Source organism: Phoca vitulina, unplaced genomic scaffold (assembly GCF_004348235.1).
Source record: "Phoca vitulina isolate PV1807 unplaced genomic scaffold, GSC_HSeal_1.0 scaffold73, whole genome shotgun sequence".
Classification (NCBI taxonomy): Eukaryota; Metazoa; Chordata; class Mammalia; order Carnivora; family Phocidae; genus Phoca; species Phoca vitulina.
In genome coordinates, this window is record NW_022589776.1 from 132349 (window position 1) to 148790 (window position 16442).

General features: G+C 36.9%; 1 protein-coding gene across 8 annotated transcripts in view; it reads left to right on the forward strand.

Moving 5' to 3' along the window:
- Positions 1–16442, forward strand: part of DNM3 (dynamin 3) — a 543403-nt gene that overhangs the window by 65468 nt on the left and 461493 nt on the right. The window lies entirely within an intron of this gene.

A 16442-nucleotide genomic window follows, 5' to 3' on the forward strand; every position in this document is an offset into this window, starting at 1 on the left:
GAGAAAGAGAGAGAGCATGAGCTGGGGGGAGGGAGAGCAGAAGGAGAATGAGAGAGACAAGCAGACTCCCTGCTGAGTGTGGAGCCCCATGCTGGGCTCAATCCCAGGACCCTGAGATCAGGACCTGAGCCGAAGTCAGACACTGAACCGACTGAGACACCCAGGTGCCCCAACATAGACTTGATTTTTACTTAGAGATAATGTGATGCCTTTTAATGCTAGGCTAAAAAGATAATCCTTATATCTATTCTATAAGCTTTGTTATATCTGTTGCACCTAGCTATACTTTAAGGGACAGTTTGGTTTGTGATATGTCAAAAATATGGGCCTCTATAATAATCAGCTATAATATATGCAGAATATATACGAGTGTCTACTGTGGGAATTATACTAGGTGCCTGTGATCTAATTGGAGAATAAAAGACTTAAAATTGGTTAGATATGTAACAGGGTCACTTAAAATTGGTTAGATATGTAACAGGGTCACTTATCAAGAATTTACTGTAGCAAGATAGGAAAATACAACACTATTGTTTGTTCTGCATCATTAAAAGACACATATATTCTGTTCTTGGGAATGGGAGACTCTGTACTCCATTCCTAAAGATGGAATCCTCCTTATTCCCAAGGAAGGTAAACACATTCTTGATGGTCTTAGAATCCATGGTAGAAGCTTTTAGGACCATCCTATTTCTAAAGTCTTTGAGAGAATAACTAAACTCTATTATTGTTGAAAGAAATGCTGGTTGTCTTTAGAAGATTGGGGGACTTCTCCCAGAGAAAAAAGAAATTTCCAGGGGGAGGAAATCAGAAATAGTGCATTTTTTATGGATAGTTGAAGCTGGTACTCTAGTTGAAGCAGTGCCTTGGAGGTTCTGAAGTGGATGTGGTTATGTGGGTACTAGGGAAGACTGAACACTGAGATGACTTTGACAAACATTGTGAAGGTCCCTGTGGCTAACTTGGTACAGAGGCTGGGGAGGGTGGCATGGAGGGTAAGCACTGGATGCTACCAATGGGGCTAAGTCAACAGGGCCTCAAGGGTTTAGACAGTGAGCATCTCCTGTAGGGGTCACCATGGGCCACTGACTAAAGGCCTTGACTACATTTTTGTTGCATCACCTTTGGGGTCTGATACAAATCAAGGGCTGAAAGAAGAGTCCTTAAACATGTCTGATATTAGATTTCTTACTGACATGAATGAATCTTGGCCTTGAAGTCTGAACTGGTTTGAATTTGAGAAACAAAGAGGTGTGACATTTCTTGATCTTGAATATAGTGGAGCAGTTCATAGCTTGTGTGCATACACAAATGTGTACATGAATGTGTGTGTACATGAATGTGTGCATACATGTATATATACTTCTCTTTCATACCTCCCTTGCCTTTATGCATCCATCTTGAAATGTCCTCGTCCTCGTCTAACCACCTGGAAGATGCTTACTCATCATTCAAAATTCATGTCAAATATCACTTCTCCTTTTTGAATAAGCAGAGAGGAGGAAGCCTAAAAATAATTCTTGGCTTCCTAATTTGCAGTATAGAGATAATGCTGGCCTTGCTTAAATCACAGACTGGTTGTGAGAGTTGAATGAAATGACTTCTATTAAAGAGACAGAAGGTATTTAAGTTGGGAGAGCCACAGTAAGCAAAAGCGTTGAGCTGGGGAATCTGGTATACATTGAGGCAGGATCCCTAGGGAGACCTGTTTTGATGGAGCTGAGGATTTATATTTTATTTTTTGGTGTATGTGGTAGGGATGAGAATAGCCATACAATATTTACTTACTGTGAACTGGATTTAGGAGAGGATCTTGAATAGGAAGGAGGACTTTAAAACATGAAGTGGTTATTAGGAAACAGTTTCTTAGTAAGTGAGGGAGGTATTTTGAGTTGATTTTAATTTGTGATACACAAAATTAATTTTATTGAAGAGTGAAGAGGCTGCACAGACAGGAAAATCAGCATGGATACAAGTAAATTGTACAGGTGGAAACCATGAGTCTCAAGACTAGAAATATAATGGGCAGTTTTGGAAGTAGAGTTTTTAATTTTAGGAGGTGACCCACCTCCTCAGTTTGTAGGTAGAGTGTGATTTCAGTATGTGATGGTTGAATGAGGGATGGATGCGCTAGACTGTGAACTGAGGGAAAGGACTGTTCTAGATTGTTCAATCTCTTCTCAGTCCCTACAACATAGCTTTCAAAGATTTGCTGAAGAGATGAATGAAGTACCTTGTCAAATATTACTAAGGCTTTTTAGCTGTAGTTCAGTTGCCCTCTGTAAAAGAAACACTTTTAATCCTTCTTTAGGACAATTTCTTTTTAAATAACATTTTTTTTTTTTTCATTTCAAAGACCAACAGACTCTCTTGCCCCCAAGAGCTGTTCTTGATGTTTCACCATCATGAAATGCTGAGCCAGATTGTCAAGAAACTTTTGCACAGAATCTCATTGCTGATGTCCTCGAATGTGAAGGGTCTGGCATGATTCTGAATCTTCTATTTTTTTTTTTATAAGAAGGCACAAATCTTTTATATTTTATAGATACCCAATTTATTTTGGAATCAAAGTCATTTTCATCAAACATTTTTAACTTCCAGGAAATGTTCAGTACATATGACTTTCTGGGCCTTCTGTATGTCTCTCACAAAATATGTCTCTAACTCTAATATGTCTCTAACAAAATAATTACAATAATAGGAAGAAAAGATGCTCACATTTATTGAAGTCCTGCTGTGTACTCTCTACATGTTATTTAATCTTTTCAATAACGCTTTAGAGTATGTGGTGCCATTTTTATTTTACAGACCTGGACTCTCAGATTTATGAGAGATAAAATATGATAACCACAGTATATACTCAATGAGTGATAGAGCTGGAATTTGAACCCAAGTCTTTCTGGACACACACACAAAAATGTCCTACCACTTTATGCTGCAAGGCAGAAGTAATTCCAGGTGGGCTCTATTTTTAAATATGCCCAAAATCTGACCACTTTTCACCACTTCCATTGCTATGATTTTGGTCTAAGTATCCATGATGTTTTGTTTCTATTAGTCTAACATCTGCTGTTTGCCCTGCCTCTTTTTTTTTTTTTTTAGATTTTATTTATTTATTTTAGAGAGAGTGAGAGGATGTGTGTGAGGAGAAGGGCAGAGGGGGAGGGAGAGGGAGAGAATCTCAAGCAGATTCTATGCTGAGCATGGAGCCTGATGAGGGATTTGATCTCATGACCCCGAGATCATGACCTGAACCAAAACCAAGAGTTGAACACTTAATTGACTGAGCCACCCAGGTGCCCCTGTTTTCCCTGTTTCTGTCTTTGACTCCTACGGTTTATTTTTGATAGCCAAAGTGATCTTTTTACTTTTATTTATTTTTTATTGAAGTATAATTGACATACAATATTATATTAGTTTCAAGTGTACAACATAGTAACTCGACCTTTGTGTATGTACATTGAAAAATTATTGTCTCAATAAGTCTAGTTATCATTTGTCATCAAAGATAATACAATATTATTGACTATATTCCCCATGCTGTACATTACATCTCTATGACTTGTTTATTTTATAGGTGGGAAGTTTGTATTCCTTGATCCCCTTCACTCATTTTAACCCCCCAACCCCTTCCACTTTGGCAACCACCAATCTGTTCTCTGTATCTATGAAATCTGGGTTTTGTTTTTTTAGATTACACATACAGTGTAAGCAAAATCATGTGGTATTTGTTTTTCTCTGTCTGACTTACTCACTTAGCATAATAATCTCAAGGTCATACATGTTGCAAATGGCAAGACTCATTCTTTTTTATAGCTGAGTACTATTTTATCACACACACACACACACAAATACATCTTTTTTATCCATTCATCCATCAGTGGATACCTTGGTTGATTCTATGTTAATAATACTGCAATGATCATAGTGGTGCATATATCTTTTCAAATTAGTGTTTTTATTTTCTTTGGGTAAATACCCAGAAGTAGAATTGCTGGATCATATGGTAGTTCTATTTTTAATCTCTTGAAGAACCTCCATGTTGTTTTCCATAGTGGCTGCACCAATTTACATTCCCACCAACAGTGCACAAGTGTTCTCTTTTCTCTGTATCCTCACTAACACTTGTTTTACTTGTCTTTTTGATAATTGCCATTCTGACAGGTATAAGGTGATATCTCATTGTGGTTTTGATTTGCATTTTCCTGATGAATAGTGATGTTGAGCATCTTTTCATGTGTCTCTTTGCCATCTGTATGTCTTTTTTGGAAATGTGTCTATTGAGATCCTTTGCCCATTTTTTAAATTTGTTTTATAATTACTGAGGTGTATGAATTCTTTATACATTTTGGATATTAACCCCTTATTGGATATATGATTTGTAAATACATTCTTCCATTCAATAGGTTGCCTTTTCACTTTGTTGATGGTGTTAGTTTGACGTAGTCCTATTTGTTTATTTTTGCTTTCACTGCTCTTGCCTTTAGAGTCAGGTGCAAGAAAAACATTGCCAAATCCAGTGTTAAAGAGCATACTGCCTATTTTTCCTTCTGGGATTTTTATGGTTTCAGGTCTTACATTCAAGTGTTTAATCTATTTTGAGTTAAATTTTTGTGTATGATGTAAGAAAGTGGTCCAGTTTCATTCTTTTGCAGGTGGCTATCCAGTTTTCCCAACACCATTTATTGAAGAGACTGTACCTTCTGTATTGCATATTCTTGCCTCCTATTTGTAAATTAACCATTTACATTGACCAATGTATATAAATTGACCATATATGTGCAGGTTTATTTATGACCTCTCTGTTCTGTTCCATTGATATTAGTGTCTGTTTTTATGCTGATACCATACTGTTTTGATTACTACAGTTTTGTAGTATAGTTTCAAATCTGGGATTGTGATACCTCCTTCTTTGTTTTTTCTCAAGATTGCTTTGGCTTTTCAGGGTCTTTTGTGATTCCATACAAATTTTAGAATAATGTGTTCTAGTTCTGTGAAAAATGCCATTGGAATTTTGATAGGGATTGCACTGACTCTGTATTTGCTTTGGGTAGTATGGGCATTTTAACACTGTTAATTCTTTTAATCCATGAGCACATAATACCTTTTAATTTATTTGTGTCTTCTCCAATTTCTTTTATCAATGTCTTATAGTGTTCAGTGTACAGGTTTTTTTTTACTCCTAAATATATTCCTAGGTATTTTATGCTTTTTGATGCAATTGTAAATGGGATTGTTTTCTTGGTTTCTCTGTGATATTTTATTAGTGTATAGAAACACAATAGATTTTTTTTTTTTTAAAGATTTTATTTATTTATTTGACAGAGAGAGAGATAGCGAGAGCAAGAACACAAGCAGGGGGAGTGGGAGAGGGAGAAGCAGGCTTCCTGCTGAGCAGGGAGCCTGATGTGGGACTCGATCCCAGGACCCTGGGATCATGACCTGAGCCGAAGGCAGATGCTTAACGACTGAGCCACCCAGGCGCCCCACAATACATTTTTGTATATTAATTTTGTATCCTGCAATTTTACCAAATTCATTTGTTAGTTCTAAAAGTTTTTTTGGTGGAATCTGGGGTTTTCTATATATGGTATCATGTCATTTGCTAATAGTGACAGTTTTATCTTTTCTTTTCCAATTTGGATGTCTTTTTTTCCTTTTCTTGCCTAATCGCTGTGGCTAGGACTTCCAATACTATGTTGAATAAAAGTGGGGAGGGAGGGATTCTTTTCTTGTTCCTGATCTTAGAGGAAAAGCTTTTAGCTTTTTACTGTTGAGTATGAGATTAGCTATGGGTTTGTCATGTATGGCCTTTATTATCATGAAATCTGTTTCTTCTTGAATGTAAGTCAGAATAGTAGCTCACCATTTCACATAGAAAAAAGCCAGAGTCCTTACAATGACCCCTTTTTCTCCCTCTGACCTAATCTTTGATTTCTTCCCTTTGTTAATTTCTTTCTAGCATGCCAGGCATATATCTTCAAGGGATCGCTAATTCACTCAGCCCTTCAAGTCATTGCTCAAATCTCATTTTCTCATTGAGGCCTACACTAATCCGCTATTTAAAACTGCAACCCCAGTGGGACTTAAAATACAGTAATCTAGGATTTTCAAGCTCTTGATAAAACTCTTTAAAACTCTAAAATTCTCTGTTTCTATATTAAATGACAACAGTTTTTTTCATGTTGAAATATAGAATTGGAATATATCTAAAATACCACAAACAAACCCAGTCTTACATGGACTAGAGAAGACTCATCTAGTGTTTTTCAAACATTGACTGTATCTCACTGTAAGAAATACAGTTTACATTGTGACCCACTGCACGTTTATAAAACTGAAACAGAAGTTTTATGAAATATTTCACATTTCTGTATGTGATATGCTCATATTTTCTTTTTTTTTTTTAAGATTTTTATTTATTTGACAGAGAGAGTCACAGCGAGAGAGGGAACACAAGTAGGGAGAGTGGGAGAGGGAGAAGCAGGCTTCCTGCTGAGCAGGGACTCAATCCCAGCACCCCGGGATCATGACCTGAGCCAAAGGCAGATGCTTAACGACTGAGCCACCCAGGTGCCCCAATATGCTCATATTTTCTATTCAATTCTGTTCCTTTCCATTATAAAAAATTTGTTAGTCGTGATCTACAAATTGATTTCATGACTACTTATTGGTCATAGTCCATAGTTTAAAATTGGTTTGTTGTATCTTAGATCTCGTTGACTCAGGAGATAAGTTACGAATCTTGTGTGTTAACTTCATGAAAATATAAACTGTGGACAATGACAAATGAAATTTCACTCTACTTTTGAATATTGACATATGACTATTAGTGAATATATACAATATTCAGATTAACAAAAGTAATATAGATTTATTTTTATGAATATGTAATTAATTTAAAGTGCTTCTCTTTTGTTAATATTGTTTGCTAATGTTAGAACTCATGTTAGAAATGCTTTTCATCCAGTGAATCAAGAGATTGCTATCTTTTTCCTTCTCTCACTCCCAAATCTCAGTATTTTCTTTTTTCTTAAATTTTATTTATTTATTTGAGAGAGAGAGAGAAAAAGAGAGAACAAGCAGAGGCAGAGGGAGAAGCAGCCTCCCCACTGAGCAGGCAGCCCGATGTGGGACTTGATCCCAGGACCCTGGGATCATGACCTGAGCCGAAGGCAGGAGCTTAACTGACTGTGCCACCCAGGCTCTCCCTAATATGATCTTTGTTAAAAGTAAGAAACCCATATCCAAGCTGTCTTTCATCATTGTCCTCTTACATGCAGTGCTCTAGTCATATTAAATTATTAAGCCAGTTTCATCCTGCCTTCCTAGCTTTGTGCCTTCGTGCCTTCTTGCTTTACTGCCTGCCTCCGTTTTTCTTATTCTCCCTAATATTTTTGAACATCTGCTATATGCTGTGCATGGTAGTGGGGATTATATAAGACATAGTCCTTGCGTTCACTGGACTTAAACTGGATACTAACATTCCCACTTATGAAAGTGAAAACAAGAAGCCTTGGATTGTTGAGAATGTGTATCTTGATTTACTTCTAGCATTCAGAGGTTGATAGAATTTTGGAAGTGGTAGAGGCATTGGAAGACATTAGTTTAGTTCTCACATCTTAATGATGTAGAAACTGAGTGTTATGGTGAGCGCTGTGAATTGTGTAAGACTGTTGAATCACAGACCTGTACCTCCGAAACAAATAATACATTATATGTTAAAAAAAAAAAAGAAGATAGCAGGAAGGGAAAAATGAAGGGGGGGAATCGGAGGGGGAGATGAACCATGAGAGACTATGGACTCTGAGAAACAAACTGAGGGTTCTAGAGCAGAAGGGGGTGGGGGAATGGGTTAGCCTGGTGATGGGTATTAAAGAGGGCACGTACTGCATGGAGCACTGGGTGTTATACACAAACAATGAATCATGGAACACTACATCAAGAACTAATGATGTAATGTATGGTGATTAACATAACATAATAAAAAAATTAGCATAGAAAAAAAAAGGAAAAAAAAAAAGAAACTGAATCTCTTATAGATTAAATGGCCTGTTGAGGTCACAGCTAGAGCCTAAGCTGGGTTCTTGACCAGTGCTCATTCTCTACCACCTCCTTTCTCTTTATTGTGTACTGCCTGCCCAGATCCCATGTTGTCATATCTGATTTGTGCTGTTAACTCTCTTTTCACAATGCATACACTGAACTATAGGCTTTAGCATTATTGGTATTTTTACTTGAAATTATAATTGGAACAATTAGAGATGCGTCAGTGGAAAGGCAATGAAAGAAGGCCATTAAGTGCTAATAAATGCCTCTCCTCATGGGAATGGAGATCTTTTCTTTTCTAAGCATTTGAGCTCTTTTCACTGGTGCTTTTAAGTGGCTAGAAATAACACTTGCCACACGCTTGTGGAATACTCTAGATGCCAGGGGGTTCATTTCATTCTGTATTTGAATTGAGCACACTGTGGTTGGAATGTGTGTTGATTCTTTTGTTGGTTTAAGCTTTCATTCCATGTTTTGTATTAACCTTTCTCATGGAAGGCAGCAGAACAATAGTGAGAGCTCGTAGAGAATGAAGCCTTTAGGTAGCTGATGACTTTCTAGGAAGCAGATGAAAAAGTTAAAATTATAGGTGTTTATTTTGATACATTTTCCTTTTCACATCACTCAAAACTTGAGATACAGTATGAAAAACTAGATCTAGCTTACCCTAAAGTCACATACTTATGGCTAGCAAAAGATAATCACTACTTATTGCTATGGAGATATATTACATTTTGGAACAAATTTGTGTGATTAATTATAAGTAAATTTCAGGATAACTTATGACTATTTCTTCTAAAAATTGTGGTAATGATGATGATGATGGTGATGATGGCAGCTGAAATTTTTTGACCACTTACTATGTGCTAAGTGTGTACTTCAATTTTCTTGTCTACAATTTCAGAATGCAAAATGATCTGAAAAGTAAATATTATTTTTGTAACTCATTTTGCAAAACTTATATTGACTGACCTAAACTCATTTACTGTCAAACTTGACCTGAATGATGTGAGGCTATTCATAGTATGTTTTTATCTCTATTACTGTGAATATTCATTTGTTTTGCTACAGAAATAGTATGTTTGATTCCATGTGCTACTTCAGATTCCATTACACAGTTTAAGTTTCAGACATCATTTTTTTTAAAGATTTATTTATTTGAGAGAGAGAGAGAGAATGAGCATGAGTGAGAGGCAGAGGGAGAAGCAGACTCCCTGCTGAGGAGGGAGACTGATGCAGGGCTCGATCCCAGGACCCTGAGATCATGACCTGAGCCAAAGGCAGACATTTAACCGATGGAGCCACCCAGGCACCCCAAGTTTCAGACATCATTTTACCTTTCTCAAATCTGAAGAAAATTTGAGTTGCATATCCCAATGCCACCAGAATATTAAGGATTATATTATTCCTATTATTCTACCCCCAACCCACTCACAATTTACAGATGAGAAACTGAGCCAAAAAGTAGTGGATCCTGAATTCAAACCCAGGCATTTCAGTGCTAGAATCTGTGCTCTTAACCACCATGCTATACCGAAAAAGAAGTTTTTAAAAGCACTTCACAGCTATAAATATTATATATTTATCTAATAAAATTCTAGTAAAGATGAAAAAATTCAGATTTGATTAAAGTTAGTTACTCTATTAATACTTCTGTGTTCTGTTTCCCATGTTAAATACTATTTTAAACTCTCATGGCCATGATTTATTAGTAGTTCCTGCCACTCTTGATTGTTATTTATTTATTTATTCATTTATTTGAGAGAAAGAGAGAGAGAGAGCTTGCACATGAGTTGGGGGAGGGGCAGAGAGAGAGGGAGAGAGAGACTCTCAAGCAGACTCCACACTGAGCGCAGAGCCAGTTGTGGGCCTTGAGGCGGGGCTCAACTCAGGGCTCGATGTGGGGCTCAGTCTTAAGACCCTGAAGTCATGACCTGAGGTGAAATCAAGAGTTGGCCACTTAACCGACTGAGCCACCCAAGCACCCCCAGTCTTGATTGTTTTATTTTCAACCTAATGGTCTGTTCTCCTTTGGACTTCTTAAGTTTTCGAAAGCTTCTGTGCTTGTTTATAAAGCATGCTATTAGGTCTCAGGAAAAAGAGTAAACATTGCTGCTGAGGCAAATGTGCTTTGAGATGCTATCTACTCTAAATGAAGAAGGGAGCCACCAATCATTTTAGCACAACAGACAGTTTGGACTATAAATAAAATTGTAACCTTAGATACACACTATCAGTTTACTGATGTTGGTGGATGTGTAGTTTAGGTATTATTCTTGACATATACAACTGGGTAACATAGTCTAATTGCTGTAGTCAGAGAGGTGTAGAAAGAGAAAGTAATTCTTAAGTTTACTCATTAGTATGCCTTCTTTGGTCAGCTGAATCTATTACGTAATAAGCAAAATTTATTGAACTCTGTTAGGTGTTTCCACTGGCTACTTTTAATACATTTTAGGGCTTGGAGCTAATAAACATATTTTTCCTAAACTTTCATTAGAAATGTAGAGTCAAGGGTAACTTTTTTTTTTTTTTTAAGATTTTATTTATTTATTTGACAGAGAGAGAGATAGCGAGAGAGGGAACACAAGCAGGGGGTAGTGGGAGAGGGAGAAGCAGGCTTCCCGCTGAGCGGAGAGCCCTATGTGGGGCTCAATACCAGGACCTTGGGACCAAGACCTGAGCCGAAGGCAGACGCTTAATGACTGAGCCACCCAGGCGCCCCCAAGGGTAACTAAGATAAGAAATAGCTAGGTATTTATAAAATATGTATGTTAAAAATATATATACATATATTTATATATCTATATACATATATCTACATATCATCTATTAGATACTGCGTACTTTTCTTTCTTCCTTTTGCCCTTTAAAATTTCCAGTCAATGGTACAGGATCACAGAAAAAAAAGTCAATTAAACAGACAAAACAAAACAAAACAAAACAAAACAGCAAACCTTTTCAGGTAAGACAATAATAGACCACATACATGATACCTACATCTTTAATTATGAATGTTTGCATATTTATTTTCTAATTAACCCTTAAAATTTGTATTTCCAATACAGTCACAGTTTTAATTCCTATATTGCTGACTTTATTTGCTCACCTAATCACTATTGAGCGCCTTCTTTGTGCCGTACTGTGCCAAATACTGGCCTTTTAGAAATGAGGTCCTTGTCGTAAGAGAGCTTGTCTAGGGAAGGAGATGTGACTGAGGTTCATGGTACCTTGGAATAAAGAGGAGAAACATATAAATATACTGGCATTTCAAGAAATGCTTTCCATAGGAGGCTGTACCAACATTCTGTCTTTAAAATGAAATGGGTAAAGAAAGGTGATGCCTTGGGTAAGGGTTTCCATGGTAGAATACTCAACACAGAGGCATGAAATTAGTGTGAAGTCACTTGGGAACCAGATGTTCTGGGAATAAAAGGTTTGCATGGGGGAATAATGGATGAGGCTTCTAGAGTATTAGGGAGGAGTTAGATCTAAGGATCCAGTTAAATCCCTCTTTGATAATTAGAAAATCAGATTCCCATTCTGGGAATTCCTGGTGGGGAGCACACATTGTATTTGTAAACTAAAGCTAGCTTCTTCATTCAGTTTACAGATCTTGGACTCAGAAATTTTGCATTTTGAATGTTGCAGTAGAAACCCTTAATTATTGATTGATTAGATTTAATGAAAGCATTTTCCTTAGAAATTTTGAGTTTTGTGAATGAACGTTAAATTTGAATTGAAATTTCTTAGATGTTAGTAAAAAAATAAAAACAGTGTTTCCTGCAAATGGATTCGTAACTATGTTTTTCAAACAAAATGATGGTGCTATTTATTGAATACCTCAAATTATAGAGTAACTGATAGTAAAAAAATGTGATCTTTTACAAATCTGTAAACGCTGATATTCTTACTGTGCCAAGAATTTAGGGAATAAAAGAAAACTTCATTGGAAAATTTCCAATTAAATCTGTGGATTTTGGCATAACTATTTCTTTCAACAGTTAAAGTGGCATCGTAATGGTTGGCAAAGCTCTGGGATTAGGCATGGAAGCACAAAGCCATTTTAACAGCACCATTGTGTTTAGCATGTGGAATACATGACCTCAGTCCTTCTTGGGGCAGGAGGTGGGCAGTATTTGGCAGGGATCTGTTTCTGTTTCTCTCTCTGGCTTGCCTTTCCTTCTTTACCTCTCTTCCTTCCTTTCTCTCTCTCTGTCTTTCCTTAGTTGGGTTATCATTTTAAAGGACCATGAGATAGTAATCCTACAGGGATTATTTTGGAGCACATAAAATTATACTTTGAAGATAATTTTTTAGAAGGGGCTTTTCTTTTTTTAAGGAATAATTTTAAAAAATATTTTGGCTCTGGGAGTTTTAAAAAAATTGTTTCTTCAAATTCTATTCTTTGTCTTTAGATAGACAATAATATTGGCCCACCGAATATTTTGTATTTTTTACTTTGGTATGTACTGTTGGATCTTAAACATTCATAATAAAATGTTAACTTAAATGACCTCAACAAATTATTGGTAAGTTGAAAGTCATCTTACCTGTTCTTTCAGTACGTGTAAAATCCCACTTAGCTATCTGCCAGTTGGGGAATAATATAGGACAATGTTTTCCCTCCGTGATATGAATATATGGGGCTATTGGAAATCTTCCTGACAGGGTAGGTAGAAAGTATTAGAAATATTAATACTTGGGCACTAAAGGAGGCTGGGAGGAACACAGGGGTGAGGGAGCCGACATGTAATTAGACCAGTGTAACAAGTATGTGTTGAAAGCTTAGATAGAGGCATGCATGGGGAATTTCAAGGAGGGCTTTTCAGAGAAGATGATGTGGAGGTGAGTGTTGAAGATCAAGTAGAAGTTGGCTAGAGGAAGAAGTGGGGGGAGGGTATCCCAAGAGGGGAACATGGAATGTGCCAAGGCACTGAGCCTGAGAGCGCATGTGCACCCAGAGACTTCCACAAAGGACAGGACTTTTTATCTGCTTAGTTTATGGTTTGGATTTCATGCTAAAGACAATGGGGAGTCATTGAATGATTTAGAGTCTGGAAATGATGTGATGGGACTTATATCACTGTTGAGGTTGGATTAAAGTATGCTCAATTTGGACGCAGGGAAATTAATTGGGAGATTATTATAATGATCCATATGAGCATTGGTGGTACCTGTGGTGGTGATTGAAATAGAGAAGACAGCTTTTTGCATTTAAGAGATATTAAGAAGGTGGAATCAGCAGGACTTGGTGACCAATTGTGAGAATGAAGACAGAGGAAAATGGAGGATGGATGATTCCCATGTACTTGGTTTGGCTGACATGTGTGGATGCTGATGATGTGTATTATGATTGGGAATAAAGGAGGAAAAACATGGTGGGTAAATGATAATGAGTTGAACTGTAGAGCTTGAGTATGAGACATTTAGGTGGAGATGAGTAAGAGGCTAGTGTGACTTTGGGAATACCTCTGACTTAGAGTATTTGGTTTACCTCTTTGGAGACCTCTTTTCAGTCTTTCAGTTAGTTCTATTTCTTTCAGTGTCCATTAAATATTGGTATTTTCCGGAGTCCTTATTCATCACTCTTCTTCACTCCATTCCTACTCGTCTATTCTTTTGGATTTAGCTACCTGGTCCATGAATGTCTGTCAGATTATCTCCAGACAGGACTTTTATCCTGAGTTCCAGTTGCTCAGTCTAACTGTATACTTGTCTCCATTTGGATATTCTCCAGATATCTATCAATATATCCAATTTGTTCCCTTATCTTCTTCCCCATTTCCTTTACAATGTAGCATAGTCTAATAGTCACATTAGCACAGAAACTAGAGTTAGGCTCTTTAGGTTTGAGTCCTAGATCTGTCAGTAGCTTTGTGACTCTGAGAAAATTATATGATCTTTCTGTATCTCAGCTTCCTCATCTGTGAAGTGAGAATAACAAGAGCACATACCTGAGGATCAAATAAGAATGATGGCTGGCACACGATAAACACTATATAAATAACAGCTATAACTGGATCTTCCTGTATTGCCTGTTCTGGTTAATGGTACCACTACTCAGCCAGCTAACCAATCCAGAACTGTGAGATTTATCCTAACTCCTCCATATCACTTCATTCCACATCAGAATGATAATTTTGTCCCATCAGTTGTCCACTCTCTGGTGTCTTCTCTCCATCTCTGCCATTACTATTCTGAACTTAATCTTTATTATCTTTTTTCTTCAATGACCCAGACTGGCTAGTGACTAGTCTCCCTGTCTTTTGTCTTTATCTTTTTTTCAACATTCTCTATACAGTCCCCCAGTGATTTTTCTGAAATGCAAATCTTATCACTTCAGTGCCTTTCTGTTCTTATAGGAAGAAAAAAAAAATACAGGTGAAGGCTTCTGAGGTCTGGTCCTGCCTTTTTCTTCATCTCTGTATTTGCTTTATTTGTTGCTAAGGGAAAAATTTCTTTTAGCTTCGTTGATATAGCAAGTATGCTTTTCCTTTTTTTTAGGTTTCCAAAGGTCAGTCATTTCCTAGTGGACCAGTAATAATATTTCTTGTTACCGAAGTTTCTGGAAGAGCCAGTAAGAAATATTATCAAGACGGTTCTTTGACCATAGTGTGGGAATTATTCTCTACTTTTTGGCAGGAGTCAGGAAACCATGAAAGAGCATTGACTTATTGCCTGAAGACCAGCTGTTAAGACTGTGCAGATTAATGCTTTATTGAGGTGGGTCCAGAGAGAAGAAAAGCATTTGAGTTGTAGCTGCTATGTGTCATTGAGAGGGAAGTACTCCTCCTGCCTTAAAATCCAACCATGAATACATAAATAAGACACTCAGGCAATAGAATGGAGTTAATTAGATGATGCTGAGTCTTCAGATTACTCTTCTTATTTTTTACCTTGAAGGTTCATGCAAATGAGAAAAAATGGAGAAAAATGGCATGCAAATTTTATATTTTTAGATGCATGACCATAAACAGAAATATGTAGTTTATCCACAGTAATACTAAAGGCATAGTCATTTTTTTCTGCATTAATTTAGCAAAGTAATTTTCCCATAAGATGTACATATGGGAGAACCAACCACCTACTGCATCGAAAAGAATAAAATTCAAATGGATGGTTGCATACAATGGCTAATGAATTATTCATGATTATTTGTATCAGGGCCTTGGCTCTCTGTTGGAGGCAGATATAAGGAAATGAGCTTTCCAAACCAGTGCGGCTGGTCAACACCAAGGGGTTCAGGTGGGGTCTGTGGCTCCTCATCTTTAAATTCTGTTCATGAATGTTAAATTATTGTGTGTAGAGGCTTTTTATTTTTATTTTTTTGAGATGAGAGCATACTGCAATATTAGGGAAAACATGCTGTGGCTATAGCAATAGTAATAGTACTACTTTTGTCTATGGTGGTTGGGTTTTTAAAAGTTGCCATATACTGCATTTCATTCGATCCATAAGGTTCTCAGTTTAGTAGCAAAAGAAACTAAGATTTAGAGAGAATTTTGTCCATTCAGTGGTGGAGCTGGGACTCAAAGCAACGTTCTCTGGGTTTCATTTGAGGGCTGGCCCTCTAGCTTGCACAACAGCAGTGTGCTGGGCATATGGTTTTCATGCTGTTGGATCATCAGAATGACATGAATCTTCAGGATGCCAGGTTAGTCACTGACTCTTCAGAAGAGAGAAATTTCTCTCTAGTGCTTTGTTGCACATAGATACTCCTGTTAAGTCAGAAGAGACTTCCAAGTAGCAGGATTTGGTTACCAAATCTTTTGACTTTTGGTGAGAATATATGTGCCGGAAGTAGGACTGGTGAGAGCCATGAAGGGGGCCAGTAAGTGTGAGTTAGTAAGAAGGGCGTTGGGTTCCTGAATCCATTATTACTTTTAATGCAAAGCTGTTTGCTTAATAAAAAAGTAGAGAAAGAGGTTAGATGTATCTGTGGGCTAACTTTTTAAAAAGCCAAACACATGATAATTATGTTATTTAAAATGTTTGATACATTATGTTTCACTTTAATAATGTTCAAAGGGATTGTTACTAAATCTACATTATAAATATGTCATAAACATGAGTTGAAACAGATCCCAGCATGAAGGTATTAAGCAACTAATCCTCCTTTCTTCCTTCTTCCTTTCCCCCTTCTTCTTTACCTTTTAAAAATTTTTTAAGAAAGTATTTTATTGACTTCATTAAATGGCATTTTCAGGCATTTAAAATGTGAATATTTCTCTTCGGCATCTATCTATACATCATAAAATCTCATTCAGAGTTCTCACAGCTCAAACAGATTCCCTCCCACTCTTTGCTATGGAGTTTTGTTTTGTTTTCCCTTTATCCATATTGATTGTCTCAAGTTAACTTCTTTTTGGTTTTAGACATCGAGTAGATGC